Consider the following 12,935-nt stretch of genomic DNA (forward strand, 5'->3'; position numbering starts at 1 on the left):
TTATTTTTTAATTGAGATATAATTGACATCTACCATTATATTAGTTTCAGGTGTACAACATAATGATTTAATATTTACATATATTGGGAAATGATCATCACAATAAGTTTAGTTAACATTGTTACATACATAATTACAGAATTCTCTTTTCTTGTGGTGAGAACTTTAAAGATTTACTCTCTTACCAACTTTCAAACATGCAATACAGTATTATTAACTATAGTTGTCATGATGTACATTATATCTCTATTTTATAGCTGGAAGTTTGTACCTCTTGATTTCCTCACCCATTTATTGTGTTTTAAGCCACTAATTTTTAAGATAATCTATTAATCATCACTAGATAACTAATATGGATATTATTAATTTCAGATTAAGAGATTATTTTTCTGTGGGTTTTTCTAATATTTTATGAATTCTTGTTTTATTTTGTTTGCTTCGTTGTCCTCTGTTTGTGGCGTTTCTTTCCTTGACTGCCAGTTTATATTTAGGAGTAAAATGTTAAAAAGTTAACTAAAAGCTTAGTGTTCACTGGGTTCTTATAAAATTGTAGGGTGGGCTCAGTCGGTTGGGCGTCTGCCTTCCGCCCAGGTCATAATCCCAGGATCCTGGAATCGAGCCCCACATCTGGCTTCCTGCTGAGCGGGGAGCCCTCTTCTCCCTCTCCCTCTGCCTGCCGCTCCCCCTGCTTGTGCTCTCTCTCGCTGTCCTACAAAGAAATAAAATCTTTAAAAAAAAATTTTAGACTTTACCATTTTTTTGAGGCACACTTACCTATCGATCTTTGTCGATTTTACTCTTTGGCTTATCATTTCCTCAGAGAGGAGTCTTCCAATTTTTTAGGTGGGAAGCCGGCTATAGAGCTAGGGAAAGACTAGGATTTTATGGTTTTAAGTTTTAAACATTTAGTTAATATCTGTTGTTTTGGTGTAGTGCTTTACTCCTGCCCTCAGCTAAGCCCCGTTTCCTCTTATTCAGAGTAATTCTGATTCAGTCTCTTAAGAGAAGCAACTTCCTGTCTCCTGCTGGAACGGAGAAAGAGACCTAGAGGTACTATGGGTTTCAGCCAACTTGTCAGCTGTCCTTCATAGACAGCCAGCAAACTGGAAGACTGTCCAAAATGAAAAGTAACTTTCCTCCTAGAGACTGTCCAGGGACTCAGTTTCCTTCTATTTTGTTGATAGAAGAGAAGGGACCTATTACTGAAAGGAAGAAGACCATTTGCCTTCACTGCTCCTGATACTTTCAGCTTTCTCTTCTCTAAACCATTACCTTGAATTACACACATTCAATCTCCCAAAAATTGTTCACATATCTTGTCTACTCCCTCCTCCTTTTTCTTCTGTGTATCTACATTTTATCTCTTAACTGTTATTTTAGTGGGTTTGGGGAACAAGTAAAAACTCATGTGTTCAACCTTCCATATTAAATTGGAAGATACTCGCTCCAGATAACACACCTTTACAATCTATATAATTGGTCATAAAATAGTATATATGGAAATTTTTCTCCCTTTGTATAGCTTTGCAGTGAGAGACAATGTACAGTTAATTCTTATTATGCACAGTAGTTATGTCTATAAAGTTGCCAAAAGCTGAATTTGCAAATACTCAACCATTGCCCCAGGGGAAATATGTACATATAGATATACGTAATTCACATAGATTATAATCTTAAACCCTAAAAACAACTGTCCTGGCTGATTTTGTGTGTGTGCGTGTGCGTGTGCATGTGTGTGTGTGTGTAAAAGAGAAAATGAGGTCCAAGAGTGTTAAGTGACTTGCCTTAGACTTCCCCACTAACAGGTGCCAGTTAGGATTCAGTCCTCAACCCAGAGCTGGAGTTCTTGCACTTGACTTCACTACCTGCTACTGTTTCCACTTCCCACTCATCTCTGCATGACAGCTGAAACAAGAATGTAGAGCCGCTACTCCTGTCATCTCAGCCGGGAATGTAGATGCCAGGTGACTCGAATTTTTTGCTGCTATGAGCATGTTCTCAAATGACCATGAAAGCACTGCAAGTATTAATTTTGAGGTTACAAATAAATTTTAGGAAGTAGATGAATTCACAAATGTAGAATCTGATCTAGGAATAATGAGACTTGACTGTAAATTGTTGAACACATCTACCTAATAATCCTATGTGCCAAGAGCTGATTCATGTCCTACACGTCAGTGGTCTAATTAAAATGTAAAATGCTATGTCTGCTACCATTTATATTTTCATTGATAAAGGAGTTTTGCTAATTTTCCTTTCTGTGTTCTATCCAGTGATAATGTTTATTAATCTGGAATAATGTGTTCTAATATGATTGTTTATAATTTCCTAAAGGGATAACATTTTAATATGTCCACAGTTTGGTACCTAAATCATGAAAAATTTGTCAAAATACAGTGGAATTAATATCGATTACTTGTTCTAGAAAAAAATGTGATTAGTCTACCAAAATGAAAATTGCTTTGAAAATTTGTAATTTTCATAAATTATGACATACTGAAAACTTGAGTTAATGAATTTCTACTACAATATAATCCATTTTCCAATCCTATGACTTTTAAATCATTTTAGTCCGTTTGCATAAAATTATCATACTCTGTTTTACTTTCTCCAGCTCATACCGATTCATAATCTACATCAGTATTGGCATCCTTCTCACTACTTATTTATGACAAGTCTTGACTCTAATATTTTTATGACTGTTTTTATCATTAACTTTTATCTTTTCAAAAATTGCTTTGGGTCCATGCTGTTTATATGCTTTTCCATAATTCAATAAAAATACAAATTCAAAAAATATAATTTATAACAGACACTATGAAATGACCCCCCCCCACCATCACCTGAGATGGAACTTGTTACTAACTTGAGAATGAAAGTTAAATAAGACACACACACAAATCTAGAGTATAATAAAAACCTTTAAAAATACAAAGATTATTATGACAACAACATTTCTGAGAGAATATCAATGAAGCTACACATTCAAATTTGTGAAATGCATGTGACCAAAATTATTTCATAGTCTTTTTGAATAAAACTACTTGCGGTTCTCTTGAGAGACCATTAGAGACTTTGAAACACCTTTTTTAGGTTATTATTAGATAGGCAAACTTTAGAATTTTGGTTGAAAACCCCAATTTACAAAATATGTATACAAACTACTTTCCAGAGGGGAAGATAGATTTTCTTTTAAAGGGATAATAAACTCCAGAAACCAATTCTAGCTATGAAGAGTGTTTTAAGTTTGAAAGCAATAACTCCATATTATAGTTGTAAGACAATTTTTAGATCAACAATGAAACCATTCTTATTCAAATAAGTGGCTCCCCAAAATAGATCTACAAGTAGGCTGGCTAAAGTAGATAATGATCACCTTAGGAATAAGTTTAAAATAATGTACAGTCATAAAACACACTCCCAGAAATTTTAGCTCATGAAATTGGGGTGAGGCCAAGGAATCTACATTTTACAAAACTTCTCCAACAGTTCAAATACCAGTGATATAAATTATAAGGACTGAAACTGTTGAATGCTTGCTATGGTGAGAGAGCATTTGAGTCACTTTTATATGTTCTCTAATTTAATTCACAAGACAAAACTGTGTAGTAGATTTCACCATCCAAAATTTACACCAGAAGAGACTAAAGTTCATACGGGTTAAGTATCATAGTCATATATACTGGAAACAGCAGAGCTTATATAAAAATCTTTTGTATTAGTTTCCTAGAGCTGCCACAACTAACACAAACTAGTTGGCTTCATTTTCTCAGAGTTCTGAAGATTAGAAGTTCTGGAGGCTAGAAGTCCAAAAGCATTGTGTTAGTTGGGCTATGCTATCTGAAATCTACAGTGGAATTCTTCCTTGCCTCTTCTTAGCTGTTGGTTTGCTGATGATCTTCATGTTCCCTGGCTTGCAACTACATAATTCCAATCTCTGCCTCTCTCACCACTTGACACTCTCCCTATGGGTCTCTGTGGGTACATGACTTTCTTCTTATAAGGATACCAGGCATATTGGATCAGGGATCCATCCTATTTCAGTATTACCTCGTCTTAACCAAGCTAACTGCATCTGCAATGACATATTTCCAAATAAGGTCATACTCTGAGGTACTGGAGACCAGGACTTCAGTGTATCTTTTATAGGGAAACACAATTCAAACCATAAACCATGTCTCCAAAGCATAAATATTTCCACCATGCCACTCCACCTCTACAAAAGGAACATATACAATAATTTCCCTGAACTTCTAAATAGCAATATTCACTTTTTGGTTGAGTGATCTTTGAAAAGAGAGTGATTTAAAACTGAAAAGAACTTATGGATCATTTAGCTTATCCTTTTTATTTTGCAGATGGGGAAAATTGAAGTCAAGAGACAAAAGAGGTTACATAAATTGCCCAAGGTCATAATGCTAATTAGTGGAACATCATAGGCCAGAATACTAGCCTTTTGACCATTAAATAGACCAGTTCCTTTTCATAATACAGTTTTATCTGTTGCTATAAATTTTATTATTTTTTGCTTTCCTAAAGCAACATTCTCCTAGAAATATCTGTCTTGGTTTATTCAATTGCATTACTTGCAAATGAAATATGTTTTATTCTCAATTTGTTCATATAATCCATCCTCAAGGAGGGTAAAAAAATAAGATAATCCATTATCAAAAAATATTTCTGGGGTGGCTGGGTGGCTCAGTCAGTTAAGCAGCTGCCTTCAGCTCAGATCATGATCCTAGGGTTCTGGATCGAGTCCCACATCAGGCTCCTTGTTCAGTGGGGAGCCTGCTTCTCTCCCTGCCTGCCACTCCCCCTGCTTGTGCCCTCTCTCTCTCTGACAAATAAATAAATAAAATCTTTTTAAAAAATTTTCTATAGTGAATGCCTAACTGCTTATTAGTATTTTATTATTATTGTTGTTCTTGAGTTGATGTTATTATATTAATAATTGACTAAGATACAATAGCATCATAAACCTTAAAATATTAGAAGAAATTTAATCAAAAATGTGCAGGACCATCTCAATGAAAGCTAAAAAATAAAATCAACTAAACAAAAAAAATGTTGAGAAATTAAGGATATCTAAGTAAATGGGTCAATATACAATATTCATGGATTGGAAGACACTAAAGTGTTAAGACGAGAATTCAATCCAAAATGACTTTTAAATGAACACATTTTCTTTTTTCTTATTTAATTTCAATTAGCAAACATACAGTGCACATTAGTTTCAGATGTAGCGTTCAATAGATGAACACATTTTCAATCAGACCCCAACAAGGCTGTTTGGAGAAATTGACAAGTGATGTTTATGAAAATTTAAAAGGCCTAGAAAATAAACAATGTTGACTTTAAAAAAAGCTGAAAGACTTATGCTACCTTATTTCAATATGTACTGTAAAAATTAAGTGTTCAAAACAATTGAGTATTGTTATAGGAAAGAAAATAGATATATGAAACAGAATAGAAAGTTGATGAATAGATTTAATTGGAGTTGAACAAAGGAACCAAACAATTAAATGTAGAAAAATAAAGACTTTTTAACAAATGTTGTTGGAAAAATTCGAAAAATCTATTAAAAATGAATCTTGATCTCTACTTCACACCACACATAACTAATTCAAATATGATTATAGACATAGAACTAAAAGCTGAGACTACAAAGCTTATAGAAGAAAACACAGGAGAATATCTTTGTGATCTTGGATTAGGCAATGACTCTTCCAAGGACCCAAAAGGCAAAAATGATAATAAAAATAGTAAAATGATAAATTGAATTTCATCAAAATTAAATATCTCTGCTTATTGAGACATACAATATAGAAAACAAAAAGGCAAGACATAAACTTAGTGCTAGAGTATAAATTAAAATCATGAGAACAATTTCACACCCACTAGAATGGCTAAAATTAAAGAGATTGACATATACTAGCAGATGAAAAAAATGTGGAACAACTAGAACGTTCATATTGTTGGTGGGATTGCTTTAAGTGTATCTCTGTAGTATCCCATAAGATGTACAGAGCCTCTAACAATAGAGACATGTTGACATTTTACCGGCTAGACTGAAATGTAGAAACCTATCACTGATCTTTTGCCTCACTTGTTAATAGCATGATTGTCTTAAATTTCTTTCCTACATATATTTAAAACCAAAACAGACAATGTTAAATTTTTGCTTCAACCATCAAACAAAATTTGTAAAACTTAAGAGAAGAAGTATTGCAAGTATGGCATTTGCCCCAATTTTATTCTTTCTGCTATTTCTTTCTACCCAACATTCTAAGAGTTCTTATATCATTTCTTTTCTGTTAAGACTATCTCCTTTAGTCAATCTTTTACGGTAAGTCTAGTGATAAATTCTCTTGGATTTTCTTCATCTGAGAATGTTTTGATACCCCCTTCATTCTTGAAGAGTATTTTCTCTGGATGTAGAATTTTAAGTTGGCATTTCCTTTCTATCAGCACTTGAAAAATGTAGTCCCACTCCCTCCTGACCTACATGATTTCTAATGAAAAACCTGATATCATTCTAATTGTTTTACATCTATAGGTAAGGTGTTATTACACTCTTGCTGTTTTCAAGATCTTTATTTGTCCTTAATTTTCAAAGTTGGATAGCCAAGTGTCTTGGTGTGGATTTGTGTGTGTGTGTGTGTGTGTGTGTGTGTGTGTGTGTGTGTTTCACTCAGTTTATTAAATCTGTAGGTCTAGATCTTTTGTCAAATTTGAGAAGCTTTCAGCCATTAGTTCTTCAAGGTTCTTTTCAGCTCTGAAAGCTTCTTTTTAGCTTCTTTCTCCTTGCCTTCTGGAATCCTGATGACATAAATATTAAATAGTTTGTTATAGTCACACAGGTCACTGATACTCTTTTTTTCCCCTCTCATTTTCTCTTTGTTTTTCAGATTGGATAATTTCTACTGTTCTATCTTCAAATTCACTGATTTTTCTTCTATACTCTCCATCCTGCTGTTAACTCCATCCATTGAGTTTTTTTATCTCGCATATTGTATTTGTTAGCTCTAAAATTCCTATTTGACTATTCCTAGCAGTGAAAAGGAGTGGGACCTTAACATTGCCAGGCAGGGGTGGGAGTGGGGTGGGGTGGTGGGTCTGGGTGGTGAATGTTAGAACTAGAAGGGACTAAGTTCTAGCTCACTACTTAGCTTTCTCTGACATTACCCTGGCAAGAAGTTAGTGCCTTGTTAGTTCCTGGCAAGAGCGAAAGTCTAGGCTCCTGATATCAAATCAAGCCTTTGCTCTTAAGGATGGGACCACAGTTTTATTGTGTTTCTTGTGGTATTGTTTGGTGTAGAACAGTTCATGTTTAACCTTATTGTCTTGCTATGTTGCACTTTTCTTGCCCTTTTGGCTAGAAAGAGCAGGATTTTTTTAAAAATCGGCATTAATTGGCATTCTGAGTTGCTGGCTTCTTTTACCTCCAAATCCTGGGTATATGAGGCAAAAAGAAACCCTAGGACCTTACTGCCTTGCTGTTCTTTGGGTCCCCTGGTTTCTAGCTAGTTTGCCTTTTTTCTCTCTACATTTTCAGATTATCCTTATGTTTGCTTTACTGTATTTGTTTGTTTGTTTGTTTGAGAGAGAGAGAGAGAGAGAGAGAGAAAGAGAGAGAGTGAGCATGTGAGCAGGGAGAGGGGCAGAGGGAGAGACAGAGAATCTCAGGTAAACTCCAGGCTAAGCATGGAGCCCCATGTGGGGTTTGATCTCACTACCCCAAGATCATGACCTGAGCCGAAATGAAGAGTCCAATGCTTAATCAACTGAGCCACCCAGGTGCCCCATCCTTATGTTTGCTTTATATACAATGTCTAGGAATTTAGGTATAATTAGAGGGAGGAATAGGGAAAAGTGTATCTACTCCATCTTCTCAGAAATGGAATCTCAATTCCCCTCTTTTAAGAATAGGATTTGTAGGGGCACCTTAGTCGGTTAAGCACCTGCCTTCAGCTCAGGTCATGATCCCAGGGTCCTGGGACCAAGTCCCACATTGGGCTCCCTGCTCAGCAGGAAGCCTGCTTTTCCTTCTCCTCCCTGCTCATGCTCTCTCTCCCTATCTCTGTCTCTCTCTTTCTCAAATAAATAAAATCTTAAAAAAAAAAAAAAAGAATAGGATTTGTAGAGATTGCCCTTACCTCTTGAAACCCTGCTAGCACATGATATTGTAAGTTTTAACTGGGAAGTTGGGGGTTTGTGGTTTTGTTTTTGCTTGGTTTTGGTAGAAAGTCTTTCTAGGTCTTTGTACTACTAGCATGCAATAATATGAAATACTAGAAGATATTTTGTATTATTTTCAGAAGTTCAGAAAATTGAAATTTCTGGTGGGTGAACCTACACAATATTATTTAGATTTATGTCTTATTTTTAAAGAATGTGCCTATATTGATTTATATGAGAATCATAATCAATGATTTAGAAATATCATCAATCAAGAAAATCTTAAGTCATTCAACCATGTACCAATTTTAGATCTAGACTCAGGCTACTTTGAAAAGTAGTACTATTTTGAATATATGGGCATTGGTATATTTTGGAGAATTAATTTTATAATCATTTTTTATACTTTTAGAGTCATTTCACAATGGCAGGCATTGCACATCTAGTGGATTATAACAAATTAAAAATATAAGCTAACTAATTAAAATATAGAATATAATTAGGGCTTTTGGGTGGGTTAAACATAGTTTTCTTATTAGTTCATTTAAATTATCTTTCAAAAATTAAGATTCACATACTTTGATGTAGTTTCCTTTCTCATAATCCTTTCTCTGTTATTCTCACAAAAGTAAAATCAGCTACTGCTACCATGCCTCAATCCCTGCCTTTCTTGTCCAGCATCAGAAATGTAGGTGCTAATTTCACAACATTTCCGTTACACTTATTTCCAAACTAATCTCTGCTTCCTCCTTTACAGCACTGTATATTCTCTCTACTGTCCTCTGTGTCTTTCTTCCCCTATTTCACATACTATATTCCGTTCATCATACTCCTAGACCTCACCAAAACCACCAATTTACAAACAACCTCAACTTCCTTGTTCCTTAATCTTTCTGTTACATCAACTGGCAAAGTTCAACCCTCAATCAATCCAACTGTCCATTGCCACTACTTCTTCATTCAGGTTGCCGAATGCTCTTGGGGAAAATCACTCAGATGTATGGATTCGTGTCAGTACACATTCATTGTCTACAACTTCAGCTGCGGATTGTAAGCTGTTTGAAATATGTCTTATATTTATTTGTACTCGGTTCATAACCCAATGTGTTATACATTCTAGGCACTCAAGAAATGCCACCTGACAGACTGGATTTGTTCTGCCAAATCTTATTTATCCGAAGGTATTCTCTTGTAAGCTCAGCACATTTCCCATTCCTCAATTGTGAATTTATTTTTAAAACATTTTTATTATTGCATCTACTATATTAGAGAAAATTTTAATGTAAATGACCTTTGAATAATACCAATAATTGGTTTTGGTTGTCCTCACTTTACTTATCACTTTCACTTCTCTTGCTGCCTCTGTCAATCAAGAAATTCACAAGGCAGTTCCAGACTTGCTGGCATTTTGGTCCCCTGACTTGCTGCACATTATACCTCTAATTAAGTCTCTGTGTTATTTTAGTATTTTCCTTGTTTGGCTCAAGATCTCTCTTCCTTTCAGGTTAAATGTTGTAAACAGAAAGCAAGTATAATGGCTGCCCAATCAAATTATAGAAGGAATGCTGAAAAGGTCAAAACAGCAGAACACACTATGGTAATTTATGTAATGTAGAATGCATTAAAATTTGGCCTTCATTTGCCTCAAAAAAAAATGTAATGGCAGGCTAGATATGGCATAGGGTATTCAGAATGAAGTCTTATCTTCCAACTAGCAGGAATTTACTCACCTTTGTTCCTTCGCTCTGGGAACATCTTTCCCCTGATCAGAGGGAGAGTCACTCCCGTGCCCACTGGCAACCTCTTTCTAGCTCTCCCCTCCTCATTTGTCCTTAAGAAGGGGAAGGAGCAAGCTAAATCCTCCTTTCCTTATGAACCCTCATAGACCTCATGGTCTTTCTTCTGCATGCATTTCTTTCTTTAACGAGCATTGCTTATGAGGCTGACGAAAAGCTTCCTTATTTAGTCTCTAGTGATATATGATACATTGGCTTTGGCATGAACCATTTAAAGGAAAACTAGTACTTACAATAGAAGCAGAGAAGGTCAGAGTATTACCATTGCCTACTCAAGTGACATGAATTTGGAATGAAGTGATGAGAGTCAGTCTGGTTACTCCTATCAGGTATAGCTTTTGAGTACAGCTATAATAAATATATTGTTAAGGAGCTATGTAATGTGCACTAAAATAATAAAAGCCGCATATTTTCCTCATTCTTCTGTTCATTGGATACTGTAGTCACAAGGACAAGGATAGAGGATAACTTCCTTATTTGAGAAAAACTTCTATACTGATGGAAAGTTTGAATCAGGTGGAAGGCATGCATGGGGACATCTATTATGTTGGCCTTGGTGTGGCTAGCTAAATTGTAGAAAGATACATTTATATATGCATTAACTAGATGAAATACCTTATCACTATGGATTATTAGGTTCCTCAGGAAGCTGACTCTGAGATGGAGTTTAGTGCATGGGATATTGAGGACGGTCCTCGGGATCAACACCTGTGGGAGTAGGGGAGAAAAATGGTGGTCCGAGAGAGAAGTCATGCTTCAGCCCAGCTTGGCCTGAGCCCATGGATCACTTTGAAAATGGAATAGGCTTTCCAAGTTGCCCTCAGTTTTGGTGAGGGAGCCAGACTCTGTATCCCCACATGGACTGGTCATTGCATATAGGTTGTCCTGGATGGGATTTGTCCTTAGACAAAATAACAGGCAATATTTGAAAAACCGGACGACTGAAATACATCTGCTGACAACACTCTAAAAAGTCCCCTTTACAAGTCCCTCATTGAAAAGTAATCTGTCTGGAGGGTTCTCAGCAGGTTAACTGTGGCCAAGAGAACAAGTTCTTTCTAATGAAATATGGATAGTAGATGTAATCTGTGTAACATTTGCTTGTCTCGCTCAAAAGGAAGTCACCTACCCTCAATGAGATGTTCCTAATACCATGGGTGAAACATGGCTTGAAAATAACTTCTTTTGGACATGTAGTTGAAATCAATTCTGTAGGGGAAGAAAAGTCAACAAATGGAAAGAACGTGGGTTTCCTTAAAAAAGCACTTCACGGAGGCATGATGCTTTTCAGTCCAAACCACTCCCGTACTGCACATGTGAGAGCAGTAACTCCTATTTAAACTAACGCATTCTGTGGTTTATTTGTAATCAACTTTGTCCTTCAAAGTGCAATAAGGGTATCTGGAAGTGACATGCTATTAAACAAAAACCAAATCATGTGACAAGGCATTGCTATAAGAAGGTGAAAAGGGATGGCGTGAGTGTTCTGGCTGGAAAGACGACAACTTATATTGGGACGAGGCGAAACTTGTAAAGCTATCACCTGTGATGATTTCAATGGCAGACCATATGCTTACAAGTCTGTAGCTTTACTGGAATTTGTTTAAAAAATTCAGACGAACGATGTGTTTGGCTGCTCTCTGTTGTTTTAGCAAAATTACTGGTAAAGAGAGCTGAGATCAGACAAGAAATGATAAGTTCTGCAATTCTACATAGAAGAAAATATAGCACTGCTAAGAGAGGCAATCTCGGCCTACAATCAGCAATCATATTGACTGAGCAAGCATTATTTTGGGCCCTAAAAGTATTAAAATAACAACTGCTTTTTTATCCTAAATAGCAAAAGATGAGATTGTCACTTGCAACCTATCTCCACAGCCTCCAAATTAAACTTTTTAGGCAGAATAGGGAGCCAGTCTGTGGTAAAGCTCAGAGGAAGGTGTTGCCTTGCCATCCAATAGCTTTGTTTCAAGGTATCTTCCACTTAGATGCCTTCACATCATTGGAGAGTGGGAGTCTACCCAGAACCCGTAGATAGAAGCATTGTAGGCTTGAGCCATACGTCTAGAAGAAATCTTTGGGAATGGTTACTTTAACAACAACAACAACAACAAAAAGAAAAACTGACTGGAATAAAATAAGATGACAATCTCAAGTTTTTTTGAGAGAATTTTATTGTTAATGAACCCAAACCAAATGTCTGGATTACTAAAGCCAGTTATTTGCAAGTGGTGGATTGATATATCACACTATTACATTTTGGGTGAGAGGTAGTCATATAAATTATCTATCGGTTTATAGATCATCAGGTTGCAAAGAGTCGTATTTAGGCTTGATGGAGACCACTAGACTTCACTAAGAATCCTGCAATGAATTGTAAGATGAACCGCATGTGGGAATAAGGAAGGACCCATGCCTTTGGGTCCATTTATTCACTGCTGCTGCAGATCCATTCTTCCATTACAGTAGATTTTTGCTGAGCACATGACTGTTGAGACATTTTCCAACCTCCCTTGCAGTTAGTTATGACATTTTTCCTTCAGTAGACTGTGAGAATGAATGAACAGCCAACTTACTTGTTAAATGAAATTTATTTGAATTGCCTTTTCTCTCTGCACAGGCTACAGTGTAGAAGAGCATTGACTTCGGTTCAACAATGCAGAAGAGAATAACACGCTGGCAACGGCAAAGCAAAAATGTGAAATGAAACCGGAACCCTGTCTGCTTCCTGGAGCAGACTCCTCTGAATCTGCCACTGATCTCTAGACTGTGATGACAGAGAAAATACATATACTCTCTTCATGTACATCACTGTATTTTGAATTTTGCAATTTAATTTTTTTTACCATAGCTGTGCCTGTACTGCAATTAATGTGTTAGCAGTTTAATTTTTGTACAAATGTTATTATTTGTCCTTTATTTTTTCAGATATTAAGAGACTTTATATTGGGCATCCTTTGT

Source organism: Ursus maritimus, unplaced genomic scaffold, assembly GCF_017311325.1.
Source record: "Ursus maritimus isolate PB19 unplaced genomic scaffold, ASM1731132v1 scaffold_10, whole genome shotgun sequence".
NCBI classification, from domain to species: Eukaryota; Metazoa; Chordata; class Mammalia; order Carnivora; family Ursidae; genus Ursus; species Ursus maritimus.